Below are 13,087 nucleotides of genomic sequence, written 5' to 3' on the forward strand. Positions count from 1 at the left end.
CGCGGTCCCTCTGCCTCTCTCTGTCTGGCAAGCGCACACGCCCTATAGTAAAAACTTCTCAAAAAAAAAACTGAGTTAACTAGAAAAAGGAAGGAAAACATGGTAGAATGGTCACACTCCTGAGCCTTCTCCCAAATACCAGTAAAATAACAGCAGAGGAATATATAGTACAAGGTATTACCTCCCAACTAGAAGTTGGAGAGGAAACAGGAACAGAGACTTCACCAAACTTGTGGAAGATGGAAAGTACATGAACTAATAAGTGACTTAATAGAACAGGAAGCTGAAATCTAAAAGGGGGATTTCAATGAGTAATGAACCAGAAACTGGGAGTTGTGTGTGGAGGCAGAGAGTACCCCAAGAGGTGGCGTGGATGTGAAGGTGTGGTTCTAAATTAGTGAGGTTGCTGGGTTCTGTGTACTCACTGAACCTCCAGTTCCATGTACCCTCATCTCAGCCAGACAAATATTCCTCTCTCTGCTCCACAGGAGAATGGAAGCTCATATTCTGAATAAATTAACCAAGAGAGCCAGTAGATGGCATGGAAGTTAGGGTGGCTGGATCCCACACAGCCAACAGTGCAGTTGAGTCCTAAACGCAGTGGCTTGAAAATCATGCCGGGTGTGTGTGTGTGTGTTGCATGCCCAAAGTCCCAGGAGGAGAATGGAGGAGAAGGGATTGCAACATGGCCATTCCCCCTGGGGGGTGATTTCTCTTTCTCCCTGCCACAGCAAGAGCATATGCCCTATAGCAAACAAACAAAAACTAACCCAAGAGTCTCTGGACTTAGAGACTAAGCTACATGCAGGGCAAGGACAGAGAGTCATAGAGTCAAAGACTGGACATAGGTGTGATAGAGTCGAAAACTGATGTGATATGTAAGAGCCCAGACACCAAACTATGGAAGTTTCAGGCACGTCCCGTTCCTGCTCCCAGAAAGTGTATCCCTATCCCTATATATACCCCATCAGAAATTCTCATTTGGAAAAATTAGACATTCCAGGGGAAAGATCTCCAAACTCTGACATTAAAGAGTCTGCCAACAAAAAGACTGTCTCACCACCCAATCATTCCTACACAGAAGCCCCTAAGGCAACGCATTTTGCCATACACCCAGGTTCTTTTATGAGTCAGTCTTAAAAATCAATGGCCAACTGAGAATACTTGAAGAAAAGCTGCCGTATGAAAGATCACAAAACAAACAGATAAAAATGGGATTCAGATGTCAGAAGCCAGAGAGTTCTTGACTCTGGAAAGTCAAGTCTAGTTAAAATCACTACTTGTGAAACTGTCTGATCATCAGAGCTGACGCTACTGTTACTGCAGTCTCATATCAGTTAACTGCAAGCAACAGAAAACCAGGCTACAACAGCTTCAACAAATCGCAGTTTGTTTTTTCTCACATATGAGAAGTTCTAGGTAGCAACTGTAGGCATAAATTATAGGCATAAACTATCACATGCATGTCACAATGAGGACAGAGATGACACTTCTCTGGCATCTCACTCTTTCAAAAACCAAGATGGCTGTTGTGGTTTCAGGAATCACATTCTATTAAAGGCTACAGAGGGAAAGAAGAATCCAAAGATGATGCCAGCCTAATCCGTCATCGTCTCATCTTATTGGCCAAAACAATGTCACATGGTCCCCCATTTGGCTGGGAAAGCTCATACCTATATCAGACTGAGTCATCACTATCCTAATAAAATTAGAATGATCTCAACAGGGGAGAACAGGGAAACGGTCACCAAACAGGTAGCTTAAAAATGTCTATGGGAACCAGCAGTTAGCGTAATGGCTATGTCGCTGGATTCCCACGTAGTCGACCGCGGTTCGCGTACCGGACCCGGTGGCTTAAAACTCACGCCGGGTGCGTGTGCGTGCGTGCCCAAGATCCCGAGAGGAGAATGAAGGAGAAGGGATTGCGGCGTGACCATCCCCCCTGGGGGGTGATTTCTCGCTTTCCGTCTCTATGTCTCTCTCTGTCTGTCTGGCGAGTGCACGCGCCCTATAGCGAAAAAAAATCTCTCCAAAAAAAAAAAAGTCTATTACCGGGGCCGGCAGGGGGCATGGGGGTTAAAGGGGCTGGATTCCCACATGGCCCCCTGGGGTTTAAGCCCTAAAAAACGCTCTCTCTCTCTCTCTCTCTCTCTCTCTCTCTCTCTCTCTGTCCCTCTCTGGTCAAATTGAAATGAACAAATGAATAAATAATAAATAAAATTAAATAAAATAATTTTTAAAAAGAATTATTTAAAAATAATGTCTATTACAAGCCAGCTCTGTGGCCTGGTGAATAAGGCAGCTGGATCCCCACTGGCCAACTATACACTTTGAGTCCTAGACCTGGTGGCTTGGGTAGTGTGCCCAAAATCCTGACAGGAGAAAGAGATGGAGGAAAAGGGATTGTGATGTTACCATTTCCCATGAGGGAGTGCTTTTTCCTCTCCTCTCCTCTCTGTTTCTTTGTCTCTCTCTCTGGAAAGCACATGCACTCTCTTGCAAAAATTAAAAAAAAAAAAAGTCTATTATCGTCTTCAAACCAAATCGTACTTCTCTGGGATGTGTACTTTGGTGTCTTGACCTTTCATATAAGAGTTTAATTTTTTTTTTTAGAATTATGTATTTATTTTATTTCATTTGTTGTTATTATCATTTTCCAATTTGACCAGAGAAAGACAGAGGGAAAGGGGAAAAACGGAGCCGCCAGGTCTAGGACTTGGACCGCAGTCGGCCATGTGGGAATCTAGTGCCTTTATCCACCACGCCACCTGCCGGCCCTGAGTTTAGTCTTTCTATAGCTGATACCACTTAACTGTCTTTTCTATAGCAAAGCCTAGGAAGAATCCAAAGTACCACAAAAATATGAGTCTAAGACAATACATTTATATAATCCACTTCCTACCTCTAACTTAAGTTTTGGATTTCTACATACTTTGTATGTGATGAATATTGGCTCAGTAGTGGCATCAAGAATAGCACCATCATGGGACCAGCAGATGACATAGCGGTTACATCACTAGATTCCCACATGGCTGACCATGGTTCAAGTCCCAGACCCGGTGGCTTCAAAATCACACCTGGCATGGGACCAGCAGTTAGCGTAATGGCTATGTCACTGGACTCCCACGTAGTTGACCGTAGTTCACGTCCCGGACCCAGTGGCTTAAAACTCAGGCCGGGTGCGTGTGCGTGTGTGCCCAAGATCCCGAGAGGAGAATGGAGGAGAAGGGATTTCGGCGTGGCCATCCCCCCCCCCGGGAGGTGATTTCTCGATTTCTATCTCTATGTCTCTCTCTCCCCAGGGGTGATTTCTCACTTTCCCTCTTACTGGCTCTGTCTTTCTCTCTCTGGTGAGCACACGGACCCTAATGCAAAAGCCTCTTAAAAAAAAAAAAAGAAAGACAGAAAGAAGGAAGGAAGGAAGGAAGGAAGGAAGGAAGGAAGGAAGGAAGGAAGGGGGGGAGGAAAGAAAGAAAGAAAGAAAGAAAGAAAGAAAGAAAGAAAGAAAGAAAGAGCAAGCACCATCACAATTACTACAAGAATTCTCATAGGTGGGTACCAGCAGGTGGCATGGTGGTTAAGGGGTTAGACACTCCCACATGCCTGAACAAGGTTCAAGTCCTGGACCTTGTGGCTTGCTTTCTCACTTTCTCTCCTTCTCTCTGAGTCTGTCTCTCTCTGATCAAATGAAAATGAATGAATGAATGAATGAATGAATGAATAAAAATTAAATAAATTTTAAAAAAAAGAATTCTCGTAGGTGAATATATGCAGTTAATATCTATGGCAGGTCCCAAAGGTGACAAGAAGCATCGGACAATAGACTCAAATGTGAACCTTTGTGTCTCCCTGTCTCCTTGAGGAAACTAGTCACCTCTATCCTGCTACAACTCCAAGTGCAGAGATCTTTGTTTTGCTTCTGTTAACAGTTCATAGAATCATGCCTGGAATAAAATAGGACCCAACAAATGTTTGTTCATCGGAAGACTGAATCTCCTAACTTCTTCATTTCTTCTTGCTTCCTTATTCCACATCCCACCCGTTTTGCAGAAGGAAACCACAACATGTCAGGCATATGAGGGATTTTTACCGCAAAATATGTAACTGCTCTCTAGTTCCCATTTCCATGCTACAGTAGTCATACAATGACCAGCTGGCAAATGGGTATTGTCACTCATCCATAGTTGAGTTGAAAGCCTAGGATTTTAAACATTGTAGCTAAAAGATATGAAGAAGAAAAAGAATTTGCAAAGGCTTTAATTTGCCCCTACTGCTTGTAAATACATATTGCCCTGATTGGTTGAGAATTGATCCCTTCTGACTTCTGCCACAGGCAAATGCTCCTATGTCCTTCAGGCTGAAGTCATAAGGAGCAAAGGGGTGAAGCGGTGAGGATAGACTGTGTTTAGAAGCCCAGATAGGACACAGGTATGATGCAGGACATTTTCACACAAGCATTTTGATGCAGCCAGGCCAAAATGGCCCTTTAGAAGTATAAAATTGTTATTTAAAACAAAAGCACCAGGGGCCAGCAAGTGGTGTGGTGGTTAAGACACTGGACTCCTCCCCTATGGCTGACCACAGTTAGAGTCCCAGACCTGATGGCTCGCTTTCTCACTTCCTTCCCCCTTGCTGCCCTCTCTTGCAAGCACATGTGCCCTATAGCAAATTTTAAAAAAATAATAAATAAATAAATAAAAATTAAAGTAATAATTCTAAAAGTAAAAAACAACACAAAAGCACCAAGTAATGGACACAACAAACATTTTTGGCTTTAGTTCACCCCATCAGCTATACTATTACTAAGCTACTACTTGTAAATTTATTTATTTACTTTTTAGAATTAAGAGTGATGGATCCTGTCTAATTATATGCGTGGATGTGTCTCCCCCCACCCCCAACCAGAGTCTAATGTGTCCAGATCAAGGATAACATGATTAGAAGCCCTACAGAAAGTAGAATATGTACCTGCTAGTCTAGAACAGCATTTCTCGCCAAAAAAAAAGGAAAAATATTTCTCCTTTTTCAGTAAGTAAATAGAAGAATCCTAGCTCTTACAGAAACTCATTTTCTTTCCTTTCTAAAAAATATTTTATTTCACTTTATTTATTTACTTATTTTAATTTGAACAGAGAGAGACAGAGAGAGAGAAAGTGAGAAAGGAAGCCACCAGGTCTGGGAAATCGAACCCTGGTCAGCCATATGGGAGTCCAGCGCCCTTAACCACCATGCCACCGGCCAGCCCGAGGAACTCATTTTCTTACCACCCAAGATTTCACAACAAAATAAACTTGTTTAACTTGCCAAACAAAAGTCTTTCCATCTTGGCTTTTAAATAATGTCATGAGGACAGAAGGTCAGTGACATGCTCAGGCCGGTGGTTCAGTGACAGAAGATTGCAGGATTCTGGGACAATATGGGTCCTTGATGGCTTCCACTGTGGAAGAACGTTTGGTTCTATTCTGGGAGCATGGACACATTTCTTCCTCTCTGGCCATTTGGGGCACTGTGCTGCAGCCATGGAGAAGTTGGTGGTTTTGTCCATTTGCTTTTTGTCGTGAAGTCTCTAGCACACAGTTCTTTGTGCCAGCACAGGCCTCTATTCAAGTGGTGTGCTGGTAAATGTTTAACCAGCTATATCTCCAGATTGGTTCATGCCTCAGGCCCCTAACTGGGCAGTGCCCAGGGCGTCTCTCTGAGACAGGCCCCTCACTCTGACTTGCCTCCCAGTCCCCTGCCACAGAAGGAGAAGGCTTCTCAAACACCTCACAGTGCTTCATCTCTGGTCTCTAGGTGAATAGAAATGAGAGCCCAGCGTGACCAGAGGGACAGGGACTGCAAGAGACTTACACTAAGATTCACAGTGAAGTCTTCTACCCACCACTCAACTCCCTTCTCATGCAAGACGGTAGCTAGCCAAGCCAGAGAAAAGCTGGAGAGCAGGCAGCTGTGACTTCCCTCCTGGTCCCAGCCCGTAGCAGCCATTTATCTATCTTGATTAGCCTAATTTACTTTTTCTTTTTTTCTAATCATTTATTTATTTTTATGTTTTCCCACAAACATTTACTTTACATATCAAAAAATGTGTGCTCATACTTTATAGTTCTTTTTTTTTTTTTGAGAGTTTTTTCGCTATAGGGCGCGTGCGCTCGCCAGACAGACAGAGAGAGACATAGAGACAGAAAGCGAGAAATCACCCCCCAGGGGGGATGGCCACGCCGCAATCCCTTCTCCTCCATTCTCCTCTCGGGATCTTGGGCATGCACCCCGGCATGAGTTCTAAGCCACCGGGTCCGGGGCGCGACCCACGGGCGACTACGTGGAAGTCCAGCGACAGCCATTACGCTAACTGCTGGTTCCCTAGTTCTTGACAGTTAATAAACAACTTTCAACATTTCAAAAAACTGAATTTTAAAGATAATGTTAGAAATAATTGTTATAATTTTGTTGGTGACTCTATAACAGACACAGTATGGTTTTAAATATTTTTGAGAAAATATTTACATATCAACTACTTAAATTGTTGAAAAGCAAACACCCAGCAGACAATTCACACATGAACATCAATTCAGCCCTGCCTACCAAGTATTCTGTGATATACCATCTGCTAGCAAAGATCAGTCTCTTTTTCTTCCTTCAAAGTCTTCCTCAAAATAATCCTCTGGTTGTCGCTGCTCTTTTGCAATCTCTACTGACTACCTAATTTACTTTTTCAACAACTATTTATTAATCGTCTTTTTATGCACAAGAGATACACTAGGTACTTAGTGAATGTAATAGAGACCAAACCACAATCTTCTTTGGTCCATCTGAGAGATTATAATCTGGAACAGGAGATGAGATATACACATAGATTATGTTTTTTGAACGTTGCTACCTTATACAATTCAACAACTTTTTTTTTTTTTTTTTGAGAGAGATTTTTGTTGTAGAGCGCACGTGCTCACCAGAGACAAGGAGACAGAAAACAAGAAATCGCCCCTCAAGGGGGGATGGCCACACCACAATCCCTTCTCTTTCATTCTCCTCTCAGGATTTTGGGCATGCATGTACACGTGCTTGGCATGAGTTTCAAGCTGGTCTGGGACTCAAACTGCAGTTGGTCATGTGGAAGTTTAGCACCTTAACTACTATGCTACTAGCTGGCCCCAGTCAACAGTTTGTTTTTCTTTTTAGAGAGATTTTTGGAACAGTGTGTGTGTGTGTGTGTGTGTGTGTGTGTGTGTGTGTGCTTCCTGGAGAAATAGAGAGGCAGAAAGTGAGAAATCACCCTACAGGGGATGGCCACACCACCACCCCTTCTCCTCCATTCACCTGTTGGGATTTTGGGCATGCACGCACGTGCACCTGGCATGAGTTTCAAACTGCTGGGTCTGGGACTCAAACCGCAATCAGCTTTATAGGAGTCCAGCAACATAACCATTACACTATCCGCCGGTCCTCCAGTTAACAGCTTTTAAAGACCTCTTATGTGACTGTATCTCCTAAATGCTCTGTAAGCAATCTCTTATAGCTCTAGGGCAGCTTGCATTTTGGATTGAGGATTTGTCACTTAGAGGAATATGTCAATCATCATGAAAAGATATACAGATTGTAGTCAGTCCTACCCATGGTGCAGTGGTAACATGTCACTCAAGGAAAGCCAGATCCCACATGGCAATGGAGATTCAAATCTCTGGCTCAGTCAGCCTAAAACATACCAGGTCCATGTGCAAATACTCAAGATCCATTTGGCTGGAGAACTGGAGGAAGGGGATTGCTGTGTGACCAGATCCCTAATGGGTGGTCATCTCCCTCTCTCTATCTCTTTCATTCTCATGTGTGAGTGCACATCCTCTCTCCTGAATAAAGAAAAAAAGATATATTGACTGAACATGGAAAAATGGAAGTGGTTCACTTGTTAGGGTGGTGTTACCATTATACTGTGCTTAATACTAAATTGAATGCTTGAATAAAAAAAGGTTAAAATTGTCATCCACCACCTAGCCCCAGGGACTGATTCCCAGCTTAACCTGTCTCTGAATTAATCTCTTGATCTGAGAACTCAGTAGAATCCCACAGAGAACGGCTAGCTTCAATGGTCATAGCAACATATTTTTAAACCATTTGAGGATATTTTATATATAAGCTATAACATGAAATGCAGGTTTAAAATGGTAAATGTTAAACCTTTGAAAAGTGTGCTTGTAGAACTGTCTTTTCAAGACTCATTGTGGGATCTTCGTTTTTTATAACTCTTGATGTTGGTGATAACAGTCCCACATGGGCGCATTGTCAGTTATCTCGATAGGAAGCTGTTAGCCAAATAGGTATCAGCAGCAGCACAAACTACTCATTTACCAATGTCCACTACCATTAATTGCATTTAACACTTACCAATCTAAGCAAGAGTGCTCCAGTGCGAAACTGGGTTCTGTTAGTAATAGGAAACGTCTCTGAGCCCTTGACAGACATTAAGCCTTGCTGTTAAAAGTCACCCTCACAACATTTACAGGATCATCAACCCCCCAAAACAGATAAGGGGCCAGCAGCAGGCCCTTTGGGAGATGCTTCCAGACTCTTCCACTACTTCTCTGCATCAACAGTCCCGTTCTACTGTTTCCAGCTCAAACTCCAGCCTCTCTGGCCATTGAGACTTTCAGGACAGCACTTGGGGGTATAGATTTCTATTTTCAGGGATATGATAAGACCAGGAGTGTATCACAATCCGTGTGTCAAGTCGTGTCAGAATGGTGCTCTAATTATTGGTATCAGAGTATCCTGTACTCAGCTTAGTGGCAGCCTGACTGTGAAAGCTCAGCAATAGGAATTGCATCTGGGGTCAGCAGGAGGCATGCTGGGTAAGGACACTGGACTCCCACATGGTCGACCACAGTTTGAGTTCCAGGCCTGGTGCCTTGCTTTCTCACTTTCCCTCTCTCTCACTCTGTTCTTCTCTGGTCAAATTAAAAATAAGTAGTGCTCGTTTCGGCAGCACATATACTAAAATTGGAACAACTCAGAGAAGATTAGCACGGCCCCTGTGCAAGGATGACACGCAAATTTGTGAAGCATTGCATGTTTTTGGTGGTGTGTGTGGCCACAGCAAGAAGCAGCCCTTCTGTGATGGCTCCCACTTCTTCCAATGCACTGGCCTATCTCCACTCAAGTTCAAAGCCCAAGAGACCTGCACGGTGGTCCTGTGTACCTGCAAGGCCACCCAGAGACCCCCATACTGCAATGGCACCCATAGGAGCGAGCAGGTACAGAAGGCAGAAGTAGGTGCCTCCCTCTGAGGGGTGCTGCCACCCAGCCCTAAGTGGCCTTAGCTCCAGGCCTGCCAGGCAGCCCCTCTGTGGGGAAGGAAACAGGGCTGAGCCCCAGGAGGGATCATCCGGGGACCCTGGCCGCCATAACCTGAGTTCTCCAGTCGGGTAGCCAGGCGCAGGCCCTGGTTCGATGTCTGCTGGTGAGATGACATTAAAGCAGCACACAGTCCAAATAAATAAATAAAGTTAAATAACATAATTCTTTCATTAAAAAAGGACTAGCATCTAATATATCGGGAACATACAACATGCCGAGCATGTGTTAAACACATTTCTTTCCTAACTCATGCAATCCTGACAGTAACCCTGGCAAGTAGATTCCCTTATTAGCCCATTTTCTCAGTACGAAGAGTGAGGCTAGCAGGTTAAATAACTTGCCTAAAGTTCCGCAACGAGTAAACTGATTGTTGGAATCAAGTTTTCTTACAGTGCAAGCAATGGAAACCCACTTGAACTAAATTAAGCTCCCTCTTCTACACACACACACACACACCCACACATGCACAAAGAAATGTAAGAACACAGAGGTGTTGCAAGGACCTTGAGGGTCAGTAAGTAACACCAAGCATTGAGATGGACAGGAATCAGAAAATGGACATCTAGGACGGATGGTGCGAACGCCCAGAATTCATGCGGGAACTAACGTGGTTAAAGAATAATCGATCTCTTTCCATCTCTCCAAGTCTATCGCCTCCTTCTCTACACAGCATCTTCCTTCCGTTTCACTCTTTTCTATGTTCCAAGCATGTGCTTTGCCTCTCCTTACATATGGACCAAACAGTCACATCGGGCACATGTGTGTGCATGCCCAACATATCAGGAGGAGAGTGGAGAAAAGGGATTTGCAACATGGCCATCTCCACTGGGGATGATTTCTCACTTTCCCTCTCCATTTTCCCCTCTGTGTCTCTTCAGCTAGTGTATGCACCCTATGGCACCAAAAAAAAAAAAAAAATTGTTATAAAAAGCTTACTTACTGATTACTTATGCCGTGTGCCATGTATGATGCTAAGTTATATGATAGGCGATGTTATAATTCCATCTCTCTCACAAATAAGAGGACTTAATTTATTGCTGAAGTACTAGGACCAGGGTGCAAACCCAAATGGTGAGATTTTAGAACCCATATATTTTTGAGAACATTTATTTATTAATCTATTTATTTGCTGTGATTTTTGAAGCCATGAAGTTCAGGACTCAAACCGTGGTTGACCACGTGAGAATCCAGCACCTTAACCACCACACCACGTGCTGGCCCAAGCCCATACTTTTAAGTGCCACTCTATATTGTAGTATTGCAGCATTGGTTCTAATTGTCAAAAAAAAAAAAAACAAAAAAAAAGGAAAAGAAAAAGATTTAATGATTCAATAAATGGAATGAGAGAATTATTTATGGAAAGAAAAAACTGGTAATACCTGAATGTCTAGTAATAGCCATTAGCCAAATAAGATGTGGTATATTTATATGTAACAGGCTGGGAGAACATTTCTCATTTTATATATATATATATTTTTAACTTTTATTTATTATTATCATTATTATTTTCCAGTTTGATCAGAGAGAGACAGAGAGAGAGAGAGGTAGTGAGAAAGAAGGTGCAAGACTTGAACCGTGGTCGGCCATGTGGGAGTCCAGTGCCTTTAACCACCATGCCACTTGCTGGCCCCTATATATATATTTTTTATTGCTAGAGGGCAAATGTGCTCACCAGAGAGAAACAGAATGACAGAGAAAAGGAGAAAGCACCCCCCAGTTGGGTGTGGTCACCACAATCCCTTCTCTTCCATCTCTCAGGATTTGGGGCATGCGTGGACATGCACCCGAGGTGTGGAATTGCCCCACAGAGCTTCTCGTTTCACCACTGCACCACCGTCTGCCCTCTTTACCTCACTTTCTAATCAATGTCTTTCTTAAGAGTGTAAAATTTCTGTTGTATTTATTGCTCTCAGGTTATTGGTTACTAAATTTGGCTACATTTTGCCAAGCACAAACCTTAAAAAAGGCCTAACCCTGTAGCCTAGTGGTTAAAGAACTAGATCCCACATGGCTGACTGCTGTTCAATTCCCAGTACTGGTGGCTTGGAAAAAAAACCACCCAGGGCTGCCTGAAAGCTAGGGGCGTATTGTGGCATCAGGAGCTTGGTGGGGTTCTGCCTTCCCTCCCTCATTTCTCTCATTTGTAGAAGAACGGAAGAAACTTAACAGTGAGGCATGAAGGGCTGGCAGGGAGCATAGTGGTTAAGGGAATGAGACTCCCACTTGAGACCCGGACCTGGCGGCTTGCCTTCTCATTTTCTCTCTCTCTCTTCCCTGCTCTGGTCAAATGAAAATAAATAAATAAATAAGTAAATAAATTTAAATAAATATAGTTATTATTTTTTTAAAGTGAGGCTTGATAGGAGGCCAACAGGTAGTTAGGGCACTGAACTCTTGCATGGCCATCCATAGTTTGAGTCACAGACCTGGCAGCTTGAAACACCAGGTGCTTGTTCGTGCATGCCCATAATCCTGAGAAGAGAATGGAAGAGAGGTGATTCTGGTGTGGTCATCTCCTCTGGGGGGTGATTTTTTGCTTTCTGTCTCTTTGTCTCTGTCTCTCTGTCAAGCGCACATGCCCTATAGCCAAAAAAAAAAAAAAAAAAAAAAAAGAGAGAGGGAGAGAGAGAATCATGATAAAGGATAAGAAGCAGGTAGAATCAGGAATACATAGATTTCTGGAAGCCTGGAAAGCAAGCATGCCAGCAGTTATACAAAGAATTTTTTTTAAAAATTTAATCCCAAAATAGCCAATAACTTTTCAGAGAAATAAGATTTAGCATCATTCATCGGGAGAAAAAAAAAAAAGGCAATATAAATCCATAAAAGATTGGCCCAGATCATTGGGTACTTTGAGATGAAATTTCAAAGTATCTAGATAAAGCAAATCCCCCTTTGACCATAGCACATCCTGTCTCAGGTGACAAACTCACGAAAAACCAGTAGAGAAAAAGTTATATCCTTGTTCTGAGTTTGACCTTTTTCAAAGCAGAATGTGGTTTTGCTAAAATAAGAAAAGAATTTATCAAGGTCATATCGTATTTGTTAACTTAGAAAATGTGGCAGAAGCTCTGCCCAAACTCTGTCAGCAACGCCAACAAATTCATAGACTTTGTCTAAGCTGGTGCCAATCTGCTGATGCACAAGCTCATTTTAGGAAATGCCATTGTTATGGGAAGCCACAGCTTAGAGCCTGTAATTTGATTTAACAGGATAAATTACATAACGAATTTCTGAAGAGAAAGATCCTAGTATAGAGACTCATTGAAGGAAAATTTTACTGAAAATTTCCTTTAGGGAGAATTTCCTATGTGGCACAAGTAACTCTTCCTTCTTTTGGTCAATTCCTATAATAATTCTTTCTTTATATATATATATATATGGATCAAAATCTTCTGAACTTTGTATTTTGAGAAGGAAAAAAGGAAGGAAAGTCATAAAATTTGGGGAAGACGACCCTTACTTATGCTAGGAACTCACCATCAGAAAATTACAAGGGAGTTTCCTTTTCTTCTTCTTTTTTATTTTTAATTTTTAGATATTTTTTGCTATAGGGAATGTGTGCTCACGGGAGAGACAGAAAGCAAGAAATAATTCCCCAGGGAGGATAGTCACTCTGCAATCCAGGGAGGATAGTCACCCTGCAATCCCTTCTCCATTCTCCTCTTGGGATTGTTGGCAGGCACGCACACACCCCTGGTGTGAGTTTCAAGTCTTCAGGCCTGGGACTCAAACCACAATC

The 13,087-nt window shown here is 42.8% G+C and overlaps 1 non-coding gene across 1 annotated transcript; it reads left to right on the forward strand.

Moving 5' to 3' along the window:
* The first annotated feature begins 8,958 nt into the window (after window positions 1-8,958).
* LOC114008295 (U6 spliceosomal RNA) lies at window positions 8,959-9,065 on the forward strand. Its single transcript, XR_003549855.1, has one exon. It is a non-coding gene; the product is annotated as a U6 spliceosomal RNA (small nuclear RNA).
* Window positions 9,066-13,087: the final 4,022 nt, after the last annotated feature.

Source organism: Tupaia chinensis, unplaced genomic scaffold (assembly GCF_000334495.1).
Source record: "Tupaia chinensis unplaced genomic scaffold, TupChi_1.0 Scaffold000317_1, whole genome shotgun sequence".
In the NCBI taxonomy this organism is placed as follows: domain Eukaryota; kingdom Metazoa; phylum Chordata; class Mammalia; order Scandentia; family Tupaiidae; genus Tupaia; species Tupaia belangeri.